The sequence below is a fragment of the Gadus chalcogrammus genome, chromosome 22 (assembly GCF_026213295.1).
Source record: "Gadus chalcogrammus isolate NIFS_2021 chromosome 22, NIFS_Gcha_1.0, whole genome shotgun sequence".
Lineage (NCBI taxonomy): Eukaryota > Metazoa > Chordata > Actinopteri > Gadiformes > Gadidae > Gadus > Gadus chalcogrammus.
In genome coordinates this window covers 16,680,141-16,704,268 of record NC_079433.1, presented here as the reverse complement: position 1 = coordinate 16,704,268, position 24,128 = coordinate 16,680,141, and the positions used below count along the sequence as shown (strand labels likewise).

Here is a 24,128-nt window from a genome sequence, read left to right as displayed (position 1 = left end):
TAAGAGGCAATGACAGATAAACAAAATTAGACCTTGTGTAGGTCTTCAAGGAATGTTGTAGTTTGTTTGAGGGGATTCTATGTTTTGAAGCGTCACATTGTCAGTCGACGGTATTGCCTTTTGAGAAAAGCTTTTGAAAATGCTCCTTGGATGCAGGTTATCGACAGGCTGTGGTAGGATTTAAACCCACGCCTCCTAATAGAATGGAGCCCTAATCCAGTAATTTAGATCACTGGGCCACACTACCAGAAATATCATTCTTTCTTTATTGCCTTTCGAAATGAAACTTCAATGCAAAGGGTTGAAAGCCCTTGCAAAGGATTTGAAAAAGCGCCTCCTCGAACTGGAGCCTAAATTCAGCATCTTGGACAACTCGGCAACACTTTAACATAGGACATCTGTGACTATTTTTGCATTACAAAATCAGAATTTAAGGCAGTCCAAATGAAGAATGAATATTGTAAGTTGGTGGCATTGAGTTTGAACTAAACAATTGTTCTGAAACAGTTGCACCCCTGCTTATCGTTTGACCAATTGCAAAAATTGACTTATCTTTGTAAGTTACAGTGGCTCGTTGGTCTAGGGGTATGATTCTCGCTTCGGGTGCGAGAGGTCCCGGGTTCAATTACCGGACGAGGCCTTACATTTGTGCAAAGTACCTCAAGGCCATGGATTTCTCCAACTATTCTTGAAATGCTGATGGAAATAATTTAAATCACTTAAACCAAGGAGGTAGAGTTTACATTCTTCCTAAAAAAACGCTTTTCTTAGTAACCATCGTCTCTCTGACAAAATTTCAACAGTTTACCAGAAAAATACATTCTGCAATGTTGAAATACTCAAACTGTTCACTGGCAATTTATTAACCACAACGTACATTTAGACGCCTTAAAAGCACACTAAGGTTGTTCAACTTTGACTACTGCTTATTATCTAGCATTGATTCTCATTTACATAATTCACTCCAAATTTGGTAAGAGGCAATGACAGATAAACAAAATTAGACCTTGTGTAGGTCTTCAAGGAATGTTGTAGTTTGTTTGAGGGGATTCTATGTTTTGAAGCGTCACATTGTCAGTCGACGGTATTGCCTTTTGAGAAAAGCTTTTCAAAATGCTCCTTGGATGCAGGTTATCGACAGGCTGTGGTAGGATTTAAACCCACGCCTCCTAATAGAATGGAGCCCTAATCCAGTAATTTAGATCACTGGGCAAAACTACCAGAAATATCATTCTTTCTTAATTGCCTTTCAAAATGATGCTTCAATGCAATGGGTTGAAAGCCCTTGCAATGGATTTGAAAAAGCGCCTCCTCGAACTGGAGCCTAAATTCAGCATCTTGGACAACTCGGCAACACCATATCATAGGACATCTGTAACTATTTTTGCATTACAAAATCAGACTTTAAGGCAGTCCAAATGAAGAATGAATATTGTAAGTTGGTGGCATTGAGTTTGAACTAAACAATTGTTCTGAACATTTTGCACCCCTGCTTATCATTTGACCAAATTCAGAAATTGACATAAAATATTCTGAATCTGTGGCTCGTTGGTCTAGGGGTATGATTCTCGCTTCGGGTGTGAGAGGTCCTGGGTTCAAATCCCGGACGAGCCCTTACATTTGTGCAAAGTACCTCAAGGCCATGGATTGAACCAATCATTCTTGAAATGCAGAGGAACTCCAATTGAAATTGAAAGGATTTGAAAAAGGGCCTCCTCGAACTGGAGCCTAAATTCAGCATCTTGGACAACTCGGCAACACTATATCATAGGACATCTGTGACTATTTTTGCATTACAAAATCAGAATTCAAGGCACTCCAAGTGAAGAATGAATATTGTAAGTTGGTGGCATTGAGTTTGAACTAAACAATTGTTCTGAAACAGTTGCGCTGCTGCTTATCGTTTGACAAATTTGATAAATTGACTTATCAATTTAAGCATCAGTGGCTCGTTGGTCTAGGGGTATGATTCTCGCTTCGGGTGGAGAGGTCCCGGGTTCAAATCCCGGACGAGCCCTAACATTTGTGCATAGTACCTCAAGGCCATGGATTGCTCCAACCTTTCATGAAATGCTGATGGAAATAATTGAAATCACTTAAACCAAGGAGTTTCCTGCGCAGGTTAATGAATATATTTGCCTTTGGTCAGACTTGGGACCATTCTGTATTCATGAAGTACTACAAGCATAAGTTTTGTGTTGTAATTGTTAGCACTCTGGCCTTTGAGTCCAGTGATCAGAGTTCAAATCTCATTGGAGGATTGTAGAGTTTACATTCTTCCTAACAAAACGTTATTCTGAGTAAACATCGTTTCTCTGACAAAATGTCCACAGTGTACCAGAAAAATACATTCTGCAATGTTGAAATACTCAAACTGTTCACTGGCAATTTACTAACCACAACGTACAATTAGACGCCTTAAAAGCACACTAAGGTTGTTCAACTTTGACTACTGCTTATTATCTAGCATTGATTCTCATTTACATAATTCACTCCAAATTTGGTAAGAGGCAATGACAGATAAACAAAATTAGACCTTGTGTAGGTCTTCAAGGAATGTTGTAGTTTGTTTGAGGGGATTCTATGTTTTGAAGCGTCACATTGTCAGTCGACGGTATTGCCTTTTGAGAAAAGCTTTTGAAAATGCTCCTTGGATGCAGGTTATCGACAGGCTGTGGTAGGATTTAAACCCACGCCTCCTAATAGAATGGAGCCCTAATCCAGTAATTTAGATCACTGGGCCACACTACCAGAAATATCATTCTTTCTTTATTGCCTTTCGAAATGAAACTTCAATGCAAAGGGTTGAAAGCCCTTGCAAAGGATTTGAAAAAGCGCCTCCTCGAACTGGAGCCTAAATTCAGCATCTTGGACAACTCGGCAACACTTTAACATAGGACATCTGTGACTATTTTTGCATTACAAAATCAGAATTTAAGGCAGTCCAAATGAAGAATGAATATTGTAAGTTGGTGGCATTGAGTTTGAACTAAACAATTGTTCTGAAACAGTTGCACCCCTGCTTATCGTTTGACCAATTGCAAAAATTGACTTATCTTTGTAAGTTACAGTGGCTCGTTGGTCTAGGGGTATGATTCTCGCTTCGGGTGCGAGAGGTCCCGGGTTCAATTACCGGACGAGGCCTTACATTTGTGCAAAGTACCTCAAGGCCATGGATTTCTCCAACTTTTCTTGAAATGCTGATGGAAATAATTTAAATCACTTAAACCAAGGAGGTAGAGTTTACATTCTTCCTAAAAAAACGCTTTTCTTAGTAACCATCGTCTCTCTTACAAAATTTCAACAGTTTACCAGAAAAATACATTCTGCAATGTTGAAATACTCAAACTGTTCACTGGCAATTTATTAACCACAACGTACATTTAGACGCCTTAAAAGCACACTAAGGTTGTTCAACTTTGACTACTGCTTATTATCTAGCATTGATTCTCATTTACATAATTCACTCCAAATTTGGTAAGAGGCAATGACAGATAAACAAAATTAGACCTTGTGTAGGTCTTCAAGGAATGTTGTAGTTTGTTTGAGGGGATTCTATGTTTTGAAGCGTCACATTGTCAGTCGACGGTATTGCCTTTTGAGAAAAGCTTTTCAAAATGCTCCTTGGATGCAGGTTATCGACAGGCTGTGGTAGGATTTAAACCCACGCCTCCTAATAGAATGGAGCCCTAATCCAGTAATTTAGATCACTGGGCAAAACTACCAGAAATATCATTCTTTCTTAATTGCCTTTCAAAATGATGCTTCAATGCAATGGGTTGAAAGCCCTTGCAATGGATTTGAAAAAGCGCCTCCTCGAACTGGAGCCTAAATTCAGCATCTTGGACAACTCGGCAACACCATATCATAGGACATCTGTAACTATTTTTGCATTACAAAATCAGACTTTAAGGCAGTCCAAATGAAGAATGAATATTGTAAGTTGGTGGCATTGAGTTTGAACTAAACAATTGTTCTGAACATTTTGCACCCCTGCTTATCATTTGACCAAATTCAGAAATTGACATAAAATGTTCTCAATCTGTGGCTCGTTGGTCTAGGGGTATGATTCTCGCTTCGGGTGTGAGAGGTCCCGGGTTCAAATCCCGGACGAGCCCTTACATTTGTGCAAAGTACCTCAAGGCCATGGATTGAACCAATCATTCTTGAAATGCAGAGGAACTCCAATTGAAATTGAAAGGATTTGAAAAAGGGCCTCCTCGAACTGGAGCCTAAATTCAGCATCTTGGACAACTCGGCAACACTATATCATAGGACATCTGTGACTATTTTTGCATTACAAAATCAGAATTCAAGGCACTCCAAGTGAAGAATGAATATTGTAAGTTGGTGGCATTGAGTTTGAACTAAACAATTGTTCTGAAACAGTTGCGCTGCTGCTTATCGTTTGACAAATTTGATAAATTGACTTATCAATTTAAGCATCAGTGGCTCGTTGGTCTAGGGGTATGATTCTCGCTTCGGGTGCGAGAGGTCCCGGGTTCAAATCCCGGACGAGCCCTAACATTTGTGCATAGTACCTCAAGGCCATGGATTGCTCCAACCTTTCATGAAATGCTGATGGAAATAATTGAAATCACTTAAACCAAGGAGTTTCCTGCGCAGGTTAATGAATATATTTGCCTTTGGTCAGACTTGGGACCATTCTGTATTCATGAAGTACTACAAGCATAAGTTTTGTGTTGTAATTGTTAGCACTCTGGCCTTTGAGTCCAGTGATCAGAGTTCAAATCTCATTGGAGGATTGTAGAGTTTACATTCTTCCTAACAAAACGTTATTCTGAGTAAACATCGTTTCTCTGACAAAATGTCCACAGTGTACCAGAAAAATACATTCTGCAATGTTGAAATACTCAAACTGTTCACTGGCAATTTACTAACCACAACGTACAATTAGACGCCTTAAAAGCACACTAAGGTTGTTCAACTTTGACTACTGCTTATTATCTAGCATTGATTCTCATTTACATAATTCACTCCAAATTTGGTAAGAGGCAATGACAGATAAACAAAATTAGACCTTGTGTAGGTCTTCAAGGAATGTTGTAGTTTGTTTGAGGGGATTCTATGTTTTGAAGCGTCACATTGTCAGTCGACGGTATTGCCTTTTGAGAAAAGCTTTTCAAAATGCTCCTTGGATGCAGGTTATCGACAGGCTGTGGTAGGATTTAAACCCACGCCTCCTAATAGAATGGAGCCCTAATCCAGTAATTTAGATCACTGGGCCACACTACCAGAAATATCATTCTTTCTTAATTGCCTTTCAAAATGATGCTTCGATGCAATGGGTTGAAAGCCCTTGCAAAGGATTTGAAAAAGCGCCTCCTCGAACTGGAGCCTAAATTCAGCATCTTGGACAACTCGGCCATATCATAGGACATCTGTAACTATTTTTGCATTACAAAATCAGACTTTAAGGCAGTCCAAATGAAGAATGAATATTGTAAGTTGGTGGCATTGAGTTTGAACTAAACAATTGTTCTGAAAATGTTGCACCCCTACTTATCATTTGACCAAATTCAGAAATTGACATATTATTTTCAGAATCTGTGGCTCGTTGGTCTAGGGGTATGTTTCTCGCTTTGGTTGCGAGAGGTCCTGGGTTCAATTTCCGGATGAGCCCATACATTTGTGCAAAATACCTCAAGGTCATGGATTGAACCATTCTTTCTTGAAATGCTGAGGGACTCCCATTGAAATCACTTAAACCATGGAGTTTCCTTGGCATGCTGGTGAATATATTTGCCTTTGGTAAGACTAGGGACAATTCTGTATTCATGAAGTACTACAAGCATAAGTTTTGTGTTGTAATTGTTAGCACTCTGGCCTTTGAGTCCAGTGATCAGAGTTCAAATCTCATTGGAGGATTGTAGAGTTTACATTCTTCCTAACAAAACGTTATTCTGAGTAAACATCGTTTCTCTGACAAAATTTCCACAGTGTACCAGAAAAATACTTATTATCTAGCATTGATTCTCATTTACATAATTCACTCCAAATTTGGTAAGAGGCAATGACAGATAAACAAAATTAGACCTTGTGTAGGTCTTCAAGGAATGTTGTAGTTTGTTTGAGGGGATTCTATGTTTTGAAGCGTCACATTGTCAGTCGACGGTATTGCCTTTTGAGAAAAGCTTTTGAAAATGCTCCTTGGATGCAGGTTATCGACAGGCTGTGGTAGGATTTAAACCCACGCCTCCTAATAGAATGGAGCCCTAATCCAGTAATTTAGATCACTGGGCCACACTACCAGAAATATCATTCTTTCTAAATTGCCTTTCGAAATGAAACTTCAATGCAAAGGGTTGAAAGCCCTTGCAAAGGATTTGAAAAAGCGCCTCCTCGAACTGGAGCCTAAATTCAGCATCTTGGACAACTCGGCAACACTTTAACATAGGACATCTGCGACTATTTTTGCATTACAAAATCAGAATTTAAGGCAGTCCAAATGAAGAATGAATATTGTAAGTTGGTGGCATTGAGTTTGAACTAAACAATTGTTCTGAAACAGTTGCACCCCTGCTTATCGTTTGACCAATTGCAAAAATTGACTTATCTTTGTAAGATACAGTGGCTCGTTGGTCTAGGGGTATGATTCTTGCTTCGGGTGCGAGAGGTCCCGGGTTCAATTACCGGACGAGGCCTTACATTTGTGCAAAGTACCTCAAGGCCATGGATTTCTCCAACTTTTCTTGAAATGCTGATGGAAATAATTGAAATCACTTAAACCAAGGAGGCCAAGGAGGTAGAGTTTACATTCTTCCTAAAAAAACGCTTTTCTTAGTAACCATCGTCTCTCTGACAAAATTTCAACAGTTTACCAGAAAAATACATTCTGCAATGTTGAAATACTCAAACTGTTCACTGGCAATTTATTAACCACAACGTACATTTAGACGCCTTAAAAGCACATTAAGGTTGTTCAACTTTGACTACTGCTTATTATCTAGCATTGATTCTCATTTACATAATTCACTCCAAATTTGGTAAGAGGCAATGACAGATAAACAAAATTAGACCTTGTGTAGGTTTTCAAGGAATGTTGTAGTTTGTTTGAGGGGATTCTATGTTTTGAAGCGTCACATTGTCAGTCGACGGTATTGCCTTTTGAGAAAAGCTTTTCAAAATGCTCCTTGGATGCAGGTTATCGACAGGCTGTGGTAGGATTTAAACCCACGCCTCCTAATAGAATGGAGCCCTAATCCAGTAATTTAGATCACTGGGCAAAACTACCAGAAATATCATTCTTTCTTAATTGCCTTTCAAAATGATGCTTCAATGCAATGGGTTGAAAGCCCTTGCAATGGATTTGAAAAAGCGCCTCCTCGAACTGGAGCCTAAATTCAGCATCTTGGACAACTCGGCAACACCATATCATAGGACATCTGTAACTATTTTTGCATTACAAAATCAGACTTTAAGGCAGTCCAAATGAAGAATGAATATTGTAAGTTGGTGGCATTGAGTTTGAACTAAACAATTGTTCTGAACATTTTGCACCCCTGCTTATCATTTGACCAAATTCAGAAATTGACGTATAATTTTTAGAATCAGTGGCTCGTTGGTCTACTCTAGGGGTATGATTCTAGCTTCGGGTGCGAGAGGTCCCGGCTTCAAATCCTGGACGAGCCCTTACATTTGTGCAAAGTACCTCAAGGCCATGGATTGAACCAATCATTCTTGAAATGCAGAGGAACTCCAATTGAAATTGAAAGGATTTGAAAAAGCGCCTCCTCGAACTGGAGCCTAAATTCAGCATCTTGGACAACTCGGCAACACTATATCATAGGACATCTGTGACTATTTTTGCATTACAAAATCAGAATTCAAGGCAGTCCAAGTGAAGAATGAATATTGTAAGTTGGTGGCATTGAGTTTGAACTAAACTATTGTTCTGAAACAGTTGCACCCCTGCTTATCGTTTGACCAAATTCAGAAATTGACATATAATTTTCAGAATCTGTGGCTCGTTGGTCTAGGGGTATGATTCTTGCTTCGGGTGCGAGAGGTCCCGGGTTCAAATCCCGGACGAGCCCTAACATTTGTGCATAGTACCTCAAGGCCATGGATTGCTCCAACATTTCATAAAATGCTGATGGAAATAATTGAAATCACTGAAACCAAGGAGTTTCCTGTGCAGGTTAGTGAATATATTTGCCTTTGGTCAGACTTGGGACAATTCTGTATTCATGAAGTACTACAAGCATAAGTTTTGTGTTGTAATTGTTAGCACTCTGGCCTTTGAGTCCAGTGATCAGAGTTCAAATCTCATTGGAGGATTGTAGAGTTTACATTCTTCCTAACAAAACGTTATTCTGAGTAAACATCGTTTCTCTGACAAAATTTCCACAGTGTACCAGAAAAATACTTATTATCTAGCATTGATTCTCATTTACATAATTCACTCCAAATTTGGTAAGAGGCAATGACAGATAAACAAAATTAGACCTTGTGTAGGTCTTCAAGGAATGTTGTAGTTTGTTTGAGGGGATTCTATGTTTTGAAGCGTCACATTGTCAGTCGACGGTATTGCCTTTTGAGAAAAGCTTTTCAAAATGCTCCTTGGATGCAGGTTATCGACAGGCTGTGGTAGGATTTAATTCCAGTAATTTAGATCACTGGGCCACACTACCAGAAATATCATTCTTTCTTAATTGCCTTTCAAAATGATGCTTCGATGCAATGGGTTGAAAGCCCTTGCAAAGGATTTGAAAAAGCGCCTCCTCGAACTGGAGCCTAAATTCAGCATCTTGGACAACTCGACCATATCATAGGACATCTGTAACTATTTTTGCATTACAAAATCAGACTTTAAGGCAGTCCAAATGAAGAATGAATATTGTAAGTTGGTGGCATTGAGTTTGAACTAAACAATTGTTCTGAACATTTTGCACCCCTGCTTATCATTTGACCAAATTCAGAAATTGAAATATCATTTTCAGATTATGTGGCTCGTTGGTCTAGGGGTATGATTCTCGCTTCGGGTGTGAGAGGTCCCGGGTTCAAATCCCGGACGAGCCCTAACATTTGTGCATAGTACCTCAAGGCTATGGATTGCTCCAACATTTCATGCACATTTTCAAGCACTCTGGCCTTTGAGTCCAGTGATCAGAGTTCAAATCTCATTGGAGGATTGTAGAGTTTACATTCTTCCTAACAAAACGTTATTCTGAGTAAACATCGTTTCTCTGACAAAATTTCCACAGTGTACCAGAAAAATACTTATTATCTAGCATTGATTCTCATTTACATAATTCACTCCAAATTTGGTAAGAGGCAATGACAGATAAACAAAATTAGACCTGGTGTAGGTCTTCAAGGAATGTTGTAGTTTGTTTGAGGGGATTCTATGTTTTGAAGCGTCACATTGTCAGTCGACGGTATTGCCTTTTGAGAAAAGCTTTTCAAAATGCTCCTTGGATGCAGGTTATCGACAGGCTGTGGTAGGATTTAAACCCACGCCTCCTAATAGAATGGAGCCCTAATCCAGTAATTTAGATCACTGGGCCACACTACCAGAAATATCATTCTTTCTTAATTGCCTTTCAAAATGATGCTTCGATGCAATGGGTTGAAAGCCCTTGCAAAGGATTTGAAAAAGCGCCTCCTCGAACTGGAGCCTAAATTCAGCATCTTGGACAACTCGGCCATATCATAGGACATCTGTAACTATTTTTGCATTACAAAATCAGACTTTAAGGCAGTCCAAATGAAGAATGAATATTGTAAGATGGTGGCATTGAGTTTGAACTAAACAATTGTTCTGAACATTTTGCACCCCTGCGTATCATTTGACCAAATTCAGAAATTGACATAAAATATTCTGAATCTGTGGCTCGTTGGTCTAGGGGTATGATTCTCGCTTCGGGTGTGAGAGGTCCCGGGTTCAAATCCCGGACGAGCCCATACATTTGTGCAAAGTACCTCAAGGCCATGGATTGAACCAATCATTCTTGAAATGCAGAGGAACTCCAATTGAAATTGAAAGGATTTGAAAAAGCGCCTCCTCGAACTGGAGCCTAAATTCAGCATCTTGGACAACTCGGCAACACTATATCATGGGACATCTGTGACTATTTTTGCATTACAAAATCAGAATTCAAGGCAGTCCAAGTGAAGAATGAATATTGTAAGTTGGTGGCATTGAGTTTGAACTAAACAATTGTTCTGAAACAGTTGCACCCCTGCTTATCGTTTGACCAATTTGATAAATTGACTTATCAATTTAAGCATTAGTGGCTCGTTGGTCTAGGGGTATGATTCTCGCTTCGGGTGCGAGAGGTCCCGGGTTCAAATCCGGGACGAGCCCTAACATTTGTGCATAGTACCTCAAGGCCATGGATTGCTCCAACATTTCATGAAATGCTGATGGAAATAATTGAAATCACTTAAACCAAGGAGTTTCCTGCGCAGGTTAATGAATATATTTGCCTTTGGTCAGACTTGGGACAATTCTGTATTCATGAAGTACTACAAGCATAAGTTTTGTGTTGTAATTGTTAGCACTCTGGCCTTTGAGTCCAGTGATCAGAGTTCAAATCTCATTGGAGGATTGTAGAGTTTACATTCTTCCTAACAAAACGTTATTCTGAGTAAACATCGTTTCTCTGACAAAATTTCCACAGTGTACCAGAAAAATACTTATTATCTAGCATTGATTCTCATTTACATAATTCACTCCAAATTTGGTAAGAGGCAATGACAGATAAACAAAATTAGACCTTGTGTAGGTCTTCAAGGAATGTTGTTTGAGGGGATTCTATGTTTTGAAGCGTCACATTGTCAGTCGACGGTATTGCCTTTTGAGAAAAGCTTTTGAAAATGCTCCTTGGATGCAGGTTATCGACAGGCTGTGGTAGGATTTAAACCCACGCCTCCTAATAGAATGGAGCCCTAATCCAGTAATTTAGATCACTGGGCCACACTACCAGAAATATCATTCTTTCTAAATTGCCTTTCGAAATGAAACTTCAATGCAAAGGGTTGAAAGCCCTTGCAAAGGATTTGAAAAAGCGTCTCCTCGAACTGGAGCCTAAATTCAGCATCTTGGACAACTCGGCAACACTTTAACATAGGACATCTGTGACTATTTTTGCATTACAAAATCAGAATTTAAGGCAGTCCAAATGAAGAATGAATATTGTAAGTTGGTGGCATTGAGTTTGAACTAAACAATTGTTCTGAAACAGTTGCACCCCTGCTTATCGTTTGACAAATTCCAAAAATTGACTTATCTTTGTAAGATACAGTGGCTCGTTGGTCTAGGGGAATGATTCTCGCTTCGGGTGCGAGAGGTCCCGGGTTCAATTACCGGACGAGGCCTTACATTTGTGCAAAGTACCTCAAGGCCATGGATTTCTCCAACTTTTCTTGAAATGCTGATGGAAATAATTGAAATCACTTAAACCAAGGAGGCCAAGGAGGTAGAGTTTACATTCTTCCTAAAAAAACGCTTTTCTTAGTAACCATCGTCTCTCTGACAAAATTTCAACAGTTTACCAGAAAAATACATTCTGCAATGTTGAAATACTCAAACTGTTCACTGGCAATTTATTAACCACAACGTACATTTAGACGCCTTAAAAGCACACTAAGGTTGTTCAACTTTGACTACTGCTTATTATCTAGCATTGATTCTCATTTACATAATTCACTCCAAATTTGGTAAGAGGCAATGACAGATAAACAAAATTAGACCTTGTGTAGGTTTTCAAGGAATGTTGTAGTTTGTTTGAGGGGATTCTATGTTTTGAAGCGTCACATTGTCAGTCGACGGTATTGCCTTTTGAGAAAAGCTTTTCAAAATGCTCCTTGGATGCAGGTTATCGACAGGCTGTGGTAGGATTTAAACCCACGCCTCCTAATAGAATGGAGCCCTAATCCAGTAATTTAGATCACTGGGCAAAACTACCAGAAATATCATTCTTTCTTAATTGCCTTTCAAAATGATGCTTCAATGCAATGGGTTGAAAGCCCTTGCAATGGATTTGAAAAAGCGCCTCCTCGAACTGGAGCCTAAATTCAGCATCTTGGACAACTCGGCAACACCATATCATAGGACATCTGTAACTATTTTTGCATTACAAAATCAGACTTTAAGGCAGTCCAAATGAAGAATGAATGTTGTAAGTTGGTGGCATTGAGTTTGAACTAAACAATTGTTCTGAACATTTTGCACCCCTGCTTATTATTTGACCAAATTCAGAAATTGACATATAATTTTCAGAATCTGTGGCTCGTTGGTCTAGGGGTATCATTCTCGCTTCGGGTGCGAGAGGTCCCGGGTTCAAATCTCGGACGAGCCCTTACATTTGTGCAAAGTACCTCAAGGCCATGGATTGAACCAATCATTCTTGAAATGCAGAGGAACTCCAATTGAAATTGAAAGGATTTGAAAAAGCGCCTCCTCGAACTGGAGCCTAAATTCAGCATCTTGGACAACTCGGCAACATTATATCATAGGACATCTGTGACTATTTTTGCATTACAAAATCAGAATTCAAGGCAGTCCAAATGAGGAATGAATATTGTAAGTTGGTGGCATTGAGTTTGAACTAAACAATTGTTCTGAAACAGTTGCACCCCTGCTTATCGTTTGACCAATTTAAGAAATTGACTTATCAATTTAAGCATCAGTGGGGTGTTGGTCTAGGGGTATGATTCTCGCTACGGGTGCGAGAGGTACCGGGTTCAAATCCCGGACGAGGCCTAAAATTTGTGCATAGTTCCTCAAGGCCATCGATTGCTCCAACATTTCATGAAATGCAGATGGAAATAATTGAAAACACTTAAACCAAGGAGTTTCCTTCGCAGGTTAGTCAATATATTTGCCTTAGAACAGACTTGGGACAATTCTGTATTCATCATTTAGTACAAGCGTAAGTTTTGTGTTGTAATTGTTAGCACTCTGGCCTTTGAGTCCAGTGATCAGAGTTCAAATCTCATTGGAGGCTTGTAGAGTTTACATTCTTCCTAACAAAACGTTATTCTGAGTAAACATCGTTTCTCTGACAAAATTTCCACAGTGTACCAGAAAAATACATTCTGCAATGTTGAAATACTCAAATTGTTCACTGGCAATTTACTAACCACAACGTACATTTAGACGCCTTAAAAGCACACTCAGGTTGTTCAACTTTGACTACTGCTTATTATCTAGCATTGATTCTCATTTACATAATTCACTCCAAATTTGGTAAGAGGCAATGACAGATAAACAAAATTAGACCTTGTGTAGGTTTTCAAGGAATGTTGTAGTTTGTTTGAGGGGATTCTATGTTTTGAAGCGTCACATTGTCAGTCGACGGTATTGCCTTTTGAGAAAAGCTTTTCAAAATGCTCCTTGGATGCAGGTTATCGACAGGCTGTGGTAGGATTTAAACCCACGCCTCCTAATAGAATGGAGCCCTAATCCAGTAATTTAGATCACTGGGCCACACTACCAGAAATATCATTCTTTCTTAATTGCCTTTCAAAATGATGCTCCAATGCAATGGGTTGAAAGCCCTTGCAAAGGATTTGAAAAAGCGCCTCCTCGAACTGGAGCCTAAATTCAGCATCTTGGACAACTCGGCAACACCATATCATAGGACATCTGTAACTATTTTTGCATTACAAAATCAGACTTTAAGGCAGTCCAAATGAAGAATGAATATTGTAAGTTGGTGGCATTGAGTTTGAACTAAACAATTGTTCTGAACATTTTGCACCCCTGCTTATCATTTGACCAAATTCAGGAATTGACATATAATTTTCAGAATCTGTGGCTCGTTGGTCTAGGGGTATGATTCTCGCTTCGGGTGCGAGAGGTCCCGGGTTCAAATCTCGGACGAGCCCTTACATTTGTGCATAGTACCTCAAGGCCATGGATTGAACCAATCATTCTTGAAATGCAGAGGAACTCCAATTGAAATTGAAAGGATTTGAAAAAGCGCCTCCTCGAACTGGAGCCTAAATTCAGCATCTTGGACAACTCGGCAACACTATATCATAGGACATCTGTGACTATTTTTGCATTACAAAATCAGAATTCAAGGCAGTCCAAGTGAAGAATGAATATTGTAAGTTGGTGGCATTGAGTTTGAACTAAACTATTGTTCTGAAACAGTTGCACCCCTGCTTATCGTTTGACCAATTTGATAAATTGACTTATCAATTTAAGCATTAGTGGCTCGTTGGTCTAGGGGTATGATTCTCGCTTCGGGTGCGAGAGGTCCCGGGTTCAAATGCCGGACGAGCCCTAACATTTGTGCATAGTACCTCAAGGCCATGGATTGCTCCAACATTTCATGAAATGCTGATGGAAATAATTGAAATCACTTAAACCAAGGAGTTTCCTGCGCAGGTTAATGAATATATTTGCCTTTGGTCAGACTTGGGACAATTCTGTATTCATGAAGTACTATAAGTTTTGTGTTGTAATTGTTAGCACTCTGGCCTTTGAGTCCAGTGATCAGAGTTCAAATCTCATTGGAGGATTGTAGAGTTTACATTCTTCCTAACAAAACGTTATTCTGAGTAAACATCGTTTCTCTGACAAAATTTCCACAGTGTACCAGAAAAATACATTCTGCAATGTTGAAATACTCAAACTGTTCACTGGCAATTTACTAACCACAACGTACAATTAGACGCCTTAAAAGCACACTAAGGTTGTTCAACTTTGACTACTGCTTATTATCTAGCATTGATTCTCATTTACATAATTCACTCCAAATTTGGTAAGAGGCAATGACAGATAAACAAAATTAGACCTTGTGTAGGTCTTCAAGGAATGTTGTAGTTTGTTTGAGGGGATTCTATGTTTTGAAGCGTCACATTGTCAGTCGACGGTATTGCCTTTTGAGAAAAGCTTTTCAAAATGCTCCTTGGATGCAGGTTATCGACAGGCTGTGGTAGGATTTAAACCCACGCCTCCTAATAGAATGGAGCCCTAATCCAGTAATTTAGATCACTGGGCCACACTTTTAGAAATATCATTCTTTCTTAATTGCCTTTCAAAATGATGCTCCAATGCAATGGGTTGAAAGCCCTTGCAAAGGATTTGAAAAAGCGCCTCCTCGAACTGGAGCCTAAATTCAGCATCTTGGACAACTCGGCAACACCATATCATAGGACATCTGTAACTATTTTTGCATTACAAAATCAGACTTTAAGGCAGTCCAAATGAAGAATGAATATTGTAAGTTGGTGGCATTGAGTTTGAACTAAACAATTGTTCTGAACATTTTGCACCCCTGCTTATCATTTGACCAAATTCAGGAATTGACATATAATTATCAGAATCTGTGGCTCGTTGGTCTAGGGGTATGATTCTCGCTTCGGGTGCGAGAGGTCCCGGGTTCAAATCCCGGACGAGCCCTTACATTTGTGCAAAGTACCTCAAGGCCATGGATTGAACCAATCATTCTTGAAATGCAGAGGGACTCCAATTGAAATTGAAAGGATTTGAAAAAGCGCCCCCTCGAACTGGAGCCTAAATTCAGCATCTTGGACAACTCGGCAACACTATATCATGGGACATCTGTGACCATTTTTGCATTACAAAATCAGAATTCAAGGCAGTCCAAGTGAAGAATGAATATTGTAAGTTGGTGGCATTGAGTTTGAACTAAACAATTGTTCTGAAACAGTTGCACCCCTGCTTATCGTTTGACCAATTTCAGAAATTGACTTATCAATTTTAGCATCAGTGGCTCGTTGGTCTAGGGGTATGATTCTCGCTTCGGGTGCGAGAGGTCCCGGGTCCAAATCCCGGACGAGCCCTAACATTTGTGCATAGTACCTCAAGGCCATGCATTGCTCCAACATTTCATGCACATTTTCAAGCACTCTGGCCTTTGAGTCCAGTGATCAGAGTTCAAATCTCATTGGAGGATTGTAGAGTTTACATTCTTCCTAACAAAACGTTATTCTGAGTAAACATCGTTTCTCTGACAAAATTTCCACAGTGTACCAGAAAAATACATTCTGCAATGTCGAATTACTCAAACTGTTCACTGGCAATTTACTAACCACAACGTACAATTAGACGCCTTAAAAGCACACTAAGGTTGTTCAACTTTGACTACTGCTTATTATCTAGCATTGATTCTCATTTACATAATTCACTCCAAATTTGGTAAGAGGCAATGACAGATAAACAAAATTAGACCTTGTGTAGGTCTTCAAGGAATGTTGTAGTTTGTTTGAGGGGATTCTATGTATTGAAGCGTCACATTGTCAGTCGACGGTATTGCCTTTTGAGAAAAGCTTTTCAAAATGCTCCTTGGATGCAGGTTATCGACAGGCTGTGGTAGGATTTAAACCCACGCCTCCTAATAGAATGGAGCCCTAATCCAGTAATTTAGATCACTGGGCCACACTACCAGAAATATCATTCTTTCTTAATTGCCTTTCAAAATGATGCTTCGATGCAATGGGTTGAAAGCCCTTGCATGACCAACATATCTTTTATTCCCGACATACAGACAAAATCAAACACTGTCAAAAAACGGTATATCAATGAAGATTCTAATGTACTTTTTAAAAAGGCCATCTCCTTGCTACCACCTCTAAACCCATGTTCTGCTGATGATCTTGTAGAAAACTTTAATTTGAAAATTTTGAAAGTCATAGATATCATTGCACCTTATAAGGTTAAAACGATTTCTGGAAAGCAAAAGGCACCCTGGAGAAAAGCTGCTTCTGTAACAGCACAGAAAAAAGAATGCAGGAAGGTTGAACGCATCTGGCGTAAAACAAAACTTCATATTCACCATGATATCTATAAAGAGAGCCTCCGTGCCTACAATTTAGACTTAAAAAATGCTAGAGAAACATTTTTCTCCAATATCGTTAAAACCAACACTAATAATGCAAAAACCCTATTTGCAACTGTTGACAGACTGACCAACCCCCCAACAGAAATTCCACCTGATCTCCATTCCACGCAGAAATGCAATGAGTTTGCAGCTTTTTATATTGATAAAATTGAAGGTATCAGACGCGCCATCAATATCTCCACGTCAAACAAAAATGTTGGACTACCACCCTGTTCAGGCAAAAATTACGTGGCAAGGATGGCATGCTTTGATGTTATAGACTCTCAAAATCTTGTGGAAACTGTGACACAACTAAAGCCATCCACCTGTTGCCTTGATACTATACCTACCAACCTCTTTAAGAATGTTTTCGACTGCCTAGCAGTAGACATATTGCAGATAGTTAACAACTCTCTCCAGTCAGGCAAGTTCCCAAAAGCTTTGAAAACTGCAGTTATTAAACCCCTTTTAAAAAAGCGGAGCCTAGATGCCTCTATTATTAACAACTACAGACCAATATCAAATCTACCCTTCATAAGTAAAATCATTGAGAAAGTTGTCCTCCAGCAACTAAATCACTTCCTGGCATCAACTGGTTGCTATGACACCTTCCAATCAGGATTTCGACCCCTGCACAGCACTGAGACCGCCCTTATTAAAGTTGTAAACGACATCCGTCTTAACACAGACTCTGGCAAAACCTCAATACTAATGCTACTTGACCTCAGTGCTGCATTCGACACTGTAGACCATACATTACTTCTGGAAAGGTTAGAAAACTGGGTGGGGCTTTCAGGCACTGTCTTAAATTGGTTCAGGTCCTACCTACAAAATAGGAACTACTTTGTTTCCATTGGCGACTTTGTATCAGAATCAACCAACGTGACATGTGGAGTACCACAAGGTTCGATCTTAGGACCCTCTTTATTCAACATCTACATGCTCCCACTAGGGCAAATCATGCAAAATAACAATATTGGCCATCATTGCTATGCTGATGACACGCAAATCTATGTATCGCTATCACCAAATGACTATCGGCCCATAGATCTGCTGTGCCAGTGCATTGAGCAAGTGAAGGAATGGATGTGCCGAAATTTCCTTCAACTAAATGAGGACAAAACAGAGATAATTGTATTTGGTTCTAAAACGGAAAGGCTTAAAGTAACCCAACACCTTCACTCTCTGTCCCTGAAAACCTCAATCAAAGCCAGAAATCTAGGGGTTATCATGGATTCAGATTTACATTTTGACAGTCACATCAAATCAGTTACAAAATCGGCATATTATCACCTTAAAAATGTAGCAAGACTTAGAGGGCTCATGTCCACCGAAGACTTACAAAAACTTGTACATGCCTTTATCACTAGTAAGCTTGATTACTGCAATGGTCTCCTCACAGGTCTCCCAAAACAAACTCTGAGGAAGCTTCAGCTTGTTCAGAATGCTGCTGCTAGAGTTCTAACAAAGACCAAAAAATTTGATCATATTACACCAATTCTGAAATCGTTACATTGGCTTCCTGTAGGTCAGAGAATTGATTTTAAAATCATGTTGCTAACCTATAAATCCCTACATGGTTTAGGCCCAAAATATTTAACTGATATGCTTCCACTACATCAGCCTTCTAGACCACTAAGATCCTCTGAGACCAATCTGTTAATTATCCCCAGAGTAAACACAAAACATGGGAAAGCAGGATTTAGTTACTATGCAACAAATAGCTGGAATAAACTCCCAGAGGATTTAAGACTTGCCCCAACTCTGAGCACCTTTAAAACAAGACTGAAGACTTTTATGTTTGCTATAGCCTTCTGCTAAAATCTTAAATACATTGCACTTTCTAAAAAGCTTTTTAACTTTGCCTCTATTTTTTATTTTAATACTAAAATGCCTTTTTAATTTACCCATTTCTTTGCATATGTTTTTCTTTTACTTATCTATTATTATTTTATTTTATTGTATGACAATGTTTATATGTGAAGCACTTTGAGTCTGCCTTGTGTATGAAAAGTGCTATATAAATAAAGTTGCCTTGCCTTGCCTTGCCTTGCCAAGGATTTGAAAAAAGCGCCTCCTCGAACTGGAGCCTAAATTCAGCATCTTGGACAACTCGGCAACACCATATCATAGGACATCTGTAACTATTTTTGCATTACAAAATCAGACTTTAAGGCAGTCCAAATGAAGAATGAATATTGTAAGTTGGTGGCATTGAGTTTGAACTAAACAATTGTTCTGAACATTTTGCACCCCTGCTTATCATTTGACCAAATTCAGAAATTGACATATCATTTTCAGAATCTTTGGCTCGTTGGTCTAGGGGTATGATTCTCGCTTCGGGTGCGTGAGGTCCCGGGTTCAAATCCCGGTCGAGACCTTACATTTGTGCAAAGTACCTCAAGGCCATGGATTGAACCAATCATTCTTGAAATGCAGAGGAATTGAAATTGAAAGTATTTGAAAAAGCGCCTCCTCGAACTGGAGCCTAAATTCAGCATCTTGGACAACTCGGCAACACTATATCATAGGACATCTGTGACTATTTTTGCATTACAAAATCAGAATTCAAGGCAGTCCAAGTGAAGAATGAATATTGTAAGTTGGTGGCATTGAGTTTGAACTAAACTATTGTTCTGAAACAGTTGCACCCCTGCTTATCGTTTGACCAATTTCAGAAATTGACTTATCAATTTAAGCATCAGTGGCTCGTTGGTCTAGGGGTATGATTCTCGCTTCGGGTGCGAGAGGTCCCGGGTTCAAATTCCGGACGAGCCCTAATATTTGTGCATAGTACCTCAAGGCCATGGATTGCTCCAACATTACATGAAATGCCGATGGAAATAATTGAAATCACTTAAACCAAGGAGTTTCCTGTGCAGGTTAGTGAACATATTTGCCTTTGGTCAGATTTGGGACAATTCTGTATTCATGAAGTACTACAAGCATAAGTTTTGTGTTGTAATTGTTAGCACTCTGGCCTTTGAGTCCAGTGATCAGAGTTCAAATCTCATTGGAGGATTGTAGAGTTTACATTCTCCCAAACAAAACGTTATTCTGAGTAAACATCGTTTCTCTGACAAAATTTCCACAGTGTACCAGAAAAATACATTCTGCAATGTTGAAACACTCAAACTGTTCACTGGCAATTTACTAACCACAACGTACAATTAGACGCCTTAAAAGCACACTAAGGTTGTTCAACTTTGACTACTGCTTATTATCTAGCATTGATTCTCATTTACATAATTCACTCCAAATTTGGTAAGAGGCAATGACAGATAAACAAAATTAGACCTTGTGTAGGTCTTCAAGGAATGTTGTAGTTTGTTTGAGGGGATTCTATGTTTTGAAGCGTCACATTGTCAGTCGACGGTATTGCCTTTTGAGAAAAGCTTTTCAAAATGCTCCTTGGATGCAGGTTATCGACAGGCTGTGGTAGGATTTAAACCCACGCCTCCTAATAGAATGGAGCCCTAATCCAGTAATTTAGATCACTGGGCCACACTACCAGAAATATCATTCTTTCTTAATTGCCTTTCAAAATGATGCTTCAATGCAATGGGTTGAAAGCCCTTGCAAAGGATTTGAAAAAGCGCCTCCTCGAACTGGAGCCTAAATTCAGCATCTTGGACAACTCGGCAACACCATATCATAGGACATCTGTAACTATTTTTGCATTACAAAATCAGACTTTAAGGCAGTCCAAATGAAGAATGAATATTGTAAGTTGGTGGCATTGAGTTTGAACTAAACAATTGTTCTGAACATTTTGCACCCCTGCTTATCATTTGACCAAATTCAGAAATTGACGTATAATTTTTAGAATCTGTGGCTCGTTGGTCTAGGGGTATCATTCTCGCTTCGGGTGCGAGAGGTCCCGGGTTCAAATCTCAGACGAGCCCTTACATTTGTGCAAAGTACCTCAAGGCCATGGATTGAACCAATCATTCTTGAAATGCAGAGGAACTCCAATTGAAATTGAAAGGATTTGAAAAAGCGCCTCCTCGAACTGGAGCCTAAATTCAGCATCTTGGACAACTCGGCAACATTATATCATAGGACATCTGTGACTATTTTTGCATTACAAAATCAGAATTCAAGGCAGTCCAAATGAGGAATGAATATTGTAAGTTGGTGGCATTGAGTTTGAACTAAACAATTGTTCTGAAACAGTTGCACCCCTGCTTATCGTTTGACCAATTTAAGAAATTGACTTATCAATTTAAGCATCAGTGGGGTGTTGGTCTAGGGGTATGATTCTCGCTACGGGTGCGAGTGGTCCCGGGTTCAAATCCCGGACGAGGCCTAACATTTTTGCATAGTTCCTCAAGGCCATCGATTGCTCCAACATTTCATGAAATGCAGATGGAAATAATTGAAAACACTTAAACCAAGGAGTTTCCTTCGCAGGTTAGTGAATATATTTGCCTTAGGTCAGACTTGGGACAATTCTGTATTCATCATTTAGTACAAGCGTAAGTTTTGTGTTGTAATTGTTAGCACTCTGGCCTTTGAGTCCAGTGATCAGAGTTCAAATCTCATTGGAGGCTTGTAGAGTTTACATTCTTCCTAACAAAACGTTATTCTGAGTAAACATCGTTTCTCTGACAAAATTTCCACAGTGTACCAGAAAAATACATTCTGCAATGTTGAAATACTCAAATTGTTCACTGGCAATTTACTAACCACAACGTACATTTAGACGCCTTAAAAGCACACTCAGGTTGTTCAACTTTGACTACTGCTTATTATCTAGCATTGATTCTCATTTACATATTTCACTCCAAATTTGGTAAGAGGCATAGAGGATAAACAAAATTGGACCTTGTGTAGGTCTTCAAGGAATTTTGTAGTTTGTTTGAGGGGATTCTATGTATTGAAGCGACACATTGTCAGTCGACGGTATTGCCTTTTGAGAAAAGCTTTTCAAAATGCTCCTTGGATGCAGGTTATCGACAGGCTGTGGTAGGATTTAAACCCACGCCTCCTAATAGAATGGAGCCCTAATCCAGTAATTTAGATCACTGGGCCACACTACCAGAAATATCATTCTTTCTTAATTGCCTTTCAAAATGATGCTTCAATGCAATGGGTTGAAAGCCCTTGCAAAGGATTTGAAAAAGCGCCTCCTCGAACTGGAGCCTAAATTCAGCATCTTGGACAACTCGGCAACACCATATCATAGGACATCTGTAACTATTTTTGCATTACAAAATCAGACTTTAAGGCAGTCCAAATGAAGAATGAATATTGTAAGTTGGTGGCATTGAGTTTGAACTAAACAATTGTTCTGAACATTTTGCACCCCTGCTTATCATTTGACCAAATTCAGGAATTGACATATAATTTTCAGAATCTGTGGCTCGTTGGTCTAGGGGTATGATTCTCGCTTCGGGTGCGAGAGGTCCCGGGTTCAAATCTCGGACGAGCCCTTACATTTGTGCAAAGTACCTCAAGGCCATGGATTGAACCAATCATTCTTGAAATGCAGAGGAACTCCAATTGAAATTGAAAGGATTTGAAAAAGCGCCTCCTCGAACTGGAGCCTAAATTCAGCATCATGGACAACTCGGCAACACTATATCAAAGGACATCTGTGACTATTTTTGCATTACAAAATCAGAATTCAAGGCAGTCCAAGTGAAGAATGAATATTGTAAGTTGGTGGCATTGAGTTTGAACTAAACAATTGTTCTGAAACAGTTGCACCCCTGCTTATCGTTTGACCAATTTCAGAAATTGACTTATCAATTTAAGCATCAGTGGCTCGTTGGTCTAGGGGTATGATTCTCGCTTCGGGTGTGAGAGGTCCCGGTTTCAAATCCCGGACGAGCCCTAACATTTGTGCATAGTACCTCAAGGCCATGGATTGCTCCAACATTTCATGAAATGCTGATGGAAATAATTTAAATCACTTAAACCAAGGAGTTTCCTTCGCAGCTTAGTGAATATATTTGCCTTAGGTCAGACTTGGGACAATTCTGTATTCATGAAGTACTACAAGCGTAAGTTTTGTGTTGTAATTGTTAGCACTCTGGCCTTTGAGTCCAGTGATCAGAGTTCAAATCTCATTGGAGGCATGTAGAGTTGACATTCTTCCTAACAAAACGTTATTCTGAGTAACCATCGTCTCTTTGACAAAATTTCAACAGTGTACCAGAAAAATACATTCTGCAATGATGAAATACTCAAACTGTTCACTGGCAATTTACTAACCACAACGTACATTTAGACGCCTTAAAAGCACACTATGGTTGCTCAACTTTGACTACTGCTTATTATCTAGCATTGATTCTCATTTACATAATTCACTCCAAATTTGGTAACAGGCAATGAAGGATAAACAAAATGAGACCTTGTGTAGGTCATCAAGGAATGTTGTAGTTTGTTTGAGGGGATTCTATGTATTGAAGCGACACAATGTCAGTCGGCGGTATTGCCTTTTGAGAAAAGCTTTTCAAAATGCTCCTTGGATGCAGGTTATCGACAGGCTGTGGTAGGATTTAAACCCACGCCTCCTAATAGAATGGAGCCCTAATCCAGTGCTTTAGATCACTGGGCCACACTACCAGAAATATTATTCTTTCCTAATTGCCTTTCAAAATGATGCTTCAATGCAAAGGGTTGAAAGCCCTTGCAAAGGATTTGAAAAAGCGCCTCCTCGAACTGGAGCCTAAATTCAGCATCTTGGACAACTCGGCAACACTATATCATTGGACATCTGTAACTATTTTTTTATTACAAAATCTGAATTTAAGGCAGTCCAAATGAAGAATGAATATTGTAAGTTGGTGGCATTGAGTTTGAACTGAACAATTGTTCTGAAAATGTTGCACCCCTGCTTATCATTTGACCAAATTCAGAAATTGACATATAATTTTCAGAATCTGTGGCTCGTTGGTTTAGGGGTATGATTCTCGCTTCCGGTGAGAGAGTTCCTCGGTTCAAATCCCGGACGAGCCCTAACATTTGTGCATAGTACCTCAAGGCCATGGATTGCTCCAACATTACTTGAAATGCTGATGGAAATAATTGAAATCACTTAAACCAAGGAGTTTCCTTCGCAGGTTAGTGAATATATTTGCCTTAGGTCAGACTTGGGACAATTCTGTATTCATGAAGTACTACAAGCATAAGTTTTGTGTTGTAATTGTTAGCACTCTGGCCTTTGAGTCCAGTGATCAGAGTTCAAATCTCATTGGAGGCTTGTAGAGTTTACATTCTTCCTAACAAAATGTTATTCTGAGTAACCATCGTCTCTCTGACAAAATTTCAACAGTGTACCAGAAAAATACATTCTGC

The 24,128-nt window shown here is 39.3% G+C and overlaps 16 non-coding genes across 16 annotated transcripts; all 16 read left to right on the top strand.

Moving 5' to 3' along the window:
- Positions 1-568: 568 nt before the first annotated feature.
- On the top strand, positions 569-641 carry trnap-cgg (transfer RNA proline (anticodon CGG)). Its single transcript has one exon. It is a non-coding gene; the product is annotated as a tRNA-Pro (tRNA).
- A 901-nt stretch (positions 642-1,542) lies between these two features.
- On the top strand, positions 1,543-1,614 carry trnap-cgg (transfer RNA proline (anticodon CGG)). The gene has a single exon. It is a non-coding gene; the product is annotated as a tRNA-Pro (tRNA).
- Positions 1,615-3,072: 1,458 nt separating this feature from the next.
- trnap-cgg (transfer RNA proline (anticodon CGG)) lies at positions 3,073-3,145 on the top strand. Its single transcript has one exon. It is a non-coding gene; the product is annotated as a tRNA-Pro (tRNA).
- A 901-nt stretch (positions 3,146-4,046) lies between these two features.
- Positions 4,047-4,118, top strand: trnap-cgg (transfer RNA proline (anticodon CGG)). Its single transcript has one exon. It is a non-coding gene; the product is annotated as a tRNA-Pro (tRNA).
- A 332-nt stretch (positions 4,119-4,450) lies between these two features.
- Positions 4,451-4,522, top strand: trnap-cgg (transfer RNA proline (anticodon CGG)). Its single transcript has one exon. It is a non-coding gene; the product is annotated as a tRNA-Pro (tRNA).
- Positions 4,523-7,985: 3,463 nt separating this feature from the next.
- On the top strand, positions 7,986-8,057 carry trnap-cgg (transfer RNA proline (anticodon CGG)). Its single transcript has one exon. It is a non-coding gene; the product is annotated as a tRNA-Pro (tRNA).
- Positions 8,058-8,970: 913 nt separating this feature from the next.
- Positions 8,971-9,042, top strand: trnap-cgg (transfer RNA proline (anticodon CGG)). Its single transcript has one exon. It is a non-coding gene; the product is annotated as a tRNA-Pro (tRNA).
- Positions 9,043-9,854: 812 nt separating this feature from the next.
- On the top strand, positions 9,855-9,926 carry trnap-cgg (transfer RNA proline (anticodon CGG)). Its single transcript has one exon. It is a non-coding gene; the product is annotated as a tRNA-Pro (tRNA).
- Positions 9,927-10,258: 332 nt separating this feature from the next.
- Positions 10,259-10,330, top strand: trnap-cgg (transfer RNA proline (anticodon CGG)). The gene has a single exon. It is a non-coding gene; the product is annotated as a tRNA-Pro (tRNA).
- Positions 10,331-13,785: 3,455 nt separating this feature from the next.
- On the top strand, positions 13,786-13,857 carry trnap-cgg (transfer RNA proline (anticodon CGG)). Its single transcript has one exon. It is a non-coding gene; the product is annotated as a tRNA-Pro (tRNA).
- A 332-nt stretch (positions 13,858-14,189) lies between these two features.
- On the top strand, positions 14,190-14,261 carry trnap-cgg (transfer RNA proline (anticodon CGG)). Its single transcript has one exon. It is a non-coding gene; the product is annotated as a tRNA-Pro (tRNA).
- A 1,049-nt stretch (positions 14,262-15,310) lies between these two features.
- Positions 15,311-15,382, top strand: trnap-cgg (transfer RNA proline (anticodon CGG)). The gene has a single exon. It is a non-coding gene; the product is annotated as a tRNA-Pro (tRNA).
- A 332-nt stretch (positions 15,383-15,714) lies between these two features.
- trnap-cgg (transfer RNA proline (anticodon CGG)) lies at positions 15,715-15,786 on the top strand. Its single transcript has one exon. It is a non-coding gene; the product is annotated as a tRNA-Pro (tRNA).
- A 3,743-nt stretch (positions 15,787-19,529) lies between these two features.
- trnap-cgg (transfer RNA proline (anticodon CGG)) lies at positions 19,530-19,601 on the top strand. The gene has a single exon. It is a non-coding gene; the product is annotated as a tRNA-Pro (tRNA).
- Positions 19,602-22,186: 2,585 nt separating this feature from the next.
- On the top strand, positions 22,187-22,258 carry trnap-cgg (transfer RNA proline (anticodon CGG)). Its single transcript has one exon. It is a non-coding gene; the product is annotated as a tRNA-Pro (tRNA).
- A 332-nt stretch (positions 22,259-22,590) lies between these two features.
- trnap-cgg (transfer RNA proline (anticodon CGG)) lies at positions 22,591-22,662 on the top strand. The gene has a single exon. It is a non-coding gene; the product is annotated as a tRNA-Pro (tRNA).
- Positions 22,663-24,128: the final 1,466 nt, after the last annotated feature.